The following is a 4,681-nucleotide window of genomic DNA, read 5'->3' on the forward strand; positions in this document are numbered from 1 at the left end:
GCTTTTTAAAAAGCGCAGCCCTTCTAATGTGAGAAGGGCTGCACTTTTTCAAAAAGCGCAGCCGTACTAACTGAAGGGCTGCGCTTTTGATAAAAGCGCAGCCCTATTAATGAAGGGCTGCGCTTTTGTAAAAAAGCGCAGCCCTACATAACAGAAGGGCTGCACTTTTTTGAAAAAGCGCAGCCCTTCTTGCGCAGCCCTTCTGTTTTTTTCCCCTAGTGAACACCATTTTGTTGAGGTCTTCTAGGGGCGGAGAAATTGTGATCTAAGCCATTGTCTCTACTAAAGTCATCAAACTTAAAGTTCTCAAATTCTTTGCCATGGTCGGATCTAAGGTGTAGTAGTTTTTGACCACTCAAATTTTGAACTTTCTTTGCAAAGATAAGGAACTCATCATAAGTCTCGTCCTTGCTAGAAAGAAAAATAACCCAAGTAAATCTAGAGAAGTCATCTACAATAACCAACACATATTTCTTTCCACTCCTACTTTGTATCCTCATAGGTCCACATAAATCCATATGAATTAACTCTAATGGTCTTGTGGTACTTACCACATTCTTGGACTTGAAAGAGGACCTACCATGCTTACCTTTAGCGCATGCAACACAAACATGATCTAAATGAAACTTAGTAGAAGGTAAGCCTAAGACTAGTTCTTTAGAACGAAGTTTGTCAAGCAAAGAAAAGCTAGCATGACCTAGACGTTTGTGCCATAAAAATGAATCATCATCAATAACACTAAGGCATGTGAACTTGTTTTTGGGAACAAGGTTGAGATCCACAACATATGTGTTCCCTTTTCTTGTTGTTTCCAAAATATCCTTTGTCTATTGTTGACAATAAACATTTTTCACTATTAAACTTCACACAGTTCCTTTATCACAGAATTGGGAAATACTTAACAAGTTATGCTTTAATCCATCAACTAAAAAACATTATCTATGGAATGTGACGATGACTTACCAACTTTGCCCATGGCAACTATGTTACCTTTCTTGTTGTCACCAAAAGTCACACTTCCACCATTATAGGCTGAGAGTGAGAGAAATCTTGATTTATCTCCAGTCATATGCTTAGAACAACCACTGTCTAGGTACCATGTGTTGTTCCCCCTCACTCCAACCTGCAAGAAAACTAATTGTTAGAGTTAGGAACCCAATCTTTCTTGGGTTCCTTTCCTTCAGGAACAATAGATTTCTTTTTCCAAATCTACTTGTTTCCAAGTTCTCATTGATTCGTCCAAGTTTTTAGGACAAGAGTTCCTAAAATGACCAGTGTTCCCACAAAACATACAAACTTTATCACTTGGTAAATCAACTCTCTTTTTAGGTTTTTCAAATTTCTTTTTGTGATTAAAACCAAGACCTTCGTTCGTTTTGTTTGAGGGTTCTTAATCCAGTTTGGAATAGGTAGCATTTTCTTTTCATTTCTCATTTGGTGCAGTTCCCCTACAAGTTCTTATTTTCAATTTCCAAAAATGAAACATGATTTTTCAATTCGTTTATTTCAGATTTGAAACTTTGCAAGGGAACTGACTTAATGTCAAATGAACTTACTTCAGGAACAAACTCTTTTATTGTGATAACTCAAGACTTAACAAGTAGTTCTCATTTTTAAGATTTTCGAAATCCTCTTTTAATTTAAGATTTTTGTCAAACAACTCGAAAAATCTTTTCTCAATATCAATTCGAACACTTTTAAGCCAAGAGGTATGTTCCTTTGCAACATTAAAGCATGTTGACATTGTTTTAGTTTAATGTCTCATCTTTGCAATCATTTACAGCGTCAACAATAAACTCAAATAATTTTCTTTACTTAAAGAATTAAGACGAGTTTTGATGGTGTCTAGACTTGCCTCAAGAGATTCAATCTCTTCATCAGATTCGGAATTGTAAGAGCCATAAGACAGAAGTTTGCAGTCTCCTCATTTGGTTGAGGATCATCTTCTTCTTCGAGTCAGAGTCTCCCCATGCAGCAACCATAGCTTTCTTCATGTCAGATCGAGTATAGGATTTTTGTATTCCTTGTTCCTATCTCTGCTTCGTTCCCTTCCTTTGCCTTTTTCTTGTTCCCATTGGGGACAATCCTTGATGAAGTGCTCAGAACTGCCACACTTATGACAAACAAGTTTGTTAGAATATTTCTTATTCTTACCTTTGTAATCCCCATTCTTCATGTTCCTAAACATTCTTTTGAATTTTCGGACCATGAGAGCGGATTCTTCTTCATCAGTTTCTGAGTCTTCATTTTCATCAGCTTTTAAGGCAATCGATTTTTGCTTGGACATGTCTCCATTCTCATTGTCCAATTGCAACTCATGAGTCATGAGGGAACCAACAAGTTTTTCCAAATTGAATTAGTAAAGTCCTTAGTTTCCTGTAAGGCAGTTACCTTAGCCATCCACGATCCCTAGGAAGGCTCCTTAGGACCTTTCGTACCTGTTCCTCAGATGTAATCACTTTACCAAGAGATGTTAGCTCATTAATAATATTAGTAAAGCGTGTAAACATGTCTTGGATAGACTCTTTTGATTTCATTTGAAAAAGTTCATATTGGTTCATCAAAAGATCTATTTTTGATCTCTTAACTTCACTCGTACCTTCATGAGTGACTTCAAGAAGATCCCAAATTTGTTTTGCGGTTTTACATCCCATGACACGATTGTGTTCATGAGGTCCAAGACCACAATGAAGCAGTTTTATAGCAAGAGCATTAATTTCCATCTTTTCGAAATCAGCTTTATCAAAATCAGATATAGATTTAGGAATTACCTCATTCTTGTCATTAGTGGTAGTGACTTCAAAATCACCTACCTCTATGACTCTCCATACCTGGTAATTGTCGGCTTTGATAAAGATCTCCATTCTGTTCTTCCAGTAAGTGTAAAACTTACCATTGAACATTGGTGGCCTCTGCGTAGAGTACCCTTCTTCCAGTTTCTCTCTAGTATTCATATTTTTCAAGATCTTGAACTCAACAGGGTTTCCTGAATATTAGAGTTCCCGCTCTGATACCAATTGTTGTATAATATGAGCACTATAAGAGGGGGGTGAATTATAGTGAGAGAATAAGCTATACTTTTTGCGGAATTAAAAGTAAACTTGGGAACAAACAATGGGAACACGAGAGATTTACGAGGAAAAACTTCCTAGGCCTAGTAGGAAGAAACAACCTCGACCACAAGGGATTTTAAACAACTTTCCACTATAATAGGCCAAAACAACTCTGATTACAACCTATTACTTTTCTCTCGATTCTCAACTTAAGTCACTCAACTCAAGTTCCCAACGACAGTTCCCACAACTGACGTTTCTCTCAAACTTCACTCGAAGTTCTTCTCTTTCTCTTTCTCTTTCTCTTGCTTCACTCAAAGCTTTCTCACACTTACAAGAGTTCACTCAAACCCTTTTTTCAAAAATACACTTTGTAAAATAATGGAAGATAAAAACTCGATTAATGTAAGTATGAATTCTCTTAAGGAAAAGGCACTGACACTTTAGATAACTTAAGACAAATTAACTAAGTCAGACACATTTTGCTCAAATGAATTAGGCGCCTATTTATAGACAATTAAGACAAGACATGTTCTCCACTAATTAGACCATTATCACATTCTCCATGATGTTAATTAATTAATTAAATTAAATTAATTATTCCATGTCATGTAAAGCATCCACTAATCCACTACTTCACTTCATAAGAAGCAGTAACAATTACGTGGTTTTCAAACTTGGAGAATAATTAAACTCATTTAATTTAATTAAATACTTGGAGGATAATTAATTAAGCCACTAAATCCACTAACTATATAAACGTGTAGCAGTAACTTTAGGCGTAATCAATTTTAGGAAATAAATAAATAAATACTTTAGCTAGTTTTTAGGAAAAATATCTTTTTCAAAATCTTTTATAAAACCGGAAAACAGTTTTATATTTAAAAATCCGAAACATTTTAAAAACCGGAAATAATTAATTTTCGAAAACTAAATCTTTTAAATAAAAATAAAAGAAAAAATAATAAAAAGATAAATTTGAAAATCAGTTAATTTAAAATCAGAAAATCTTTTAAAATCTTTTCCTAACAAACTTAAACAAATTCCTAAAAATGGATCTTAGTAAAACAACCTAAAAACTCTAACAACTATATTGGGCACAAGCTAACTTAGCGCACAACATTAGAGTCTATTAGGTTCCTAAATCAGTTTTAAGTCTTGTTCCCTAACCTTGTCCTATAGTGCCAGGTCTGTTCCTTTCATGGGAACAGAACCAAGTTCCTTTGAGAATTCACCACAAACTTAATTTAGCTTTTACTCAACCTTAACATGAAGATTAATAAATACCCTAATGTATTCTAATCTTCATTCCATGCTTGATTCTTCATCTCTCGAACATCTTTACTTCGATCTTGATTAATTCTCCTTTTAATCTTCAATCAAGTATTCTCTTAGCTCGACCATGAATTACCTTGCAACAACATAAATAAAATATACTATGTCTTTTGTGGTTAGGTCATCTTCAAAACTCAAGGGTCAACAGAATTTTGTGCTTCTTTTATGAATTTTCTGCTTTTTAAAAATGAATTATATATTTTTTTTATTAAGAAACAAGGACGACTACACATTCAAATCCCTAACCTTAGAAACCCTAGGAAACTGACCTAGATCCACCACCCACCCTAAAC

This window comes from Beta vulgaris, chromosome 6 (assembly GCF_026745355.1).
Source record: "Beta vulgaris subsp. vulgaris cultivar EL10 chromosome 6, EL10.2, whole genome shotgun sequence".
Lineage (NCBI taxonomy): Eukaryota > Viridiplantae > Streptophyta > Magnoliopsida > Caryophyllales > Amaranthaceae > Beta > Beta vulgaris.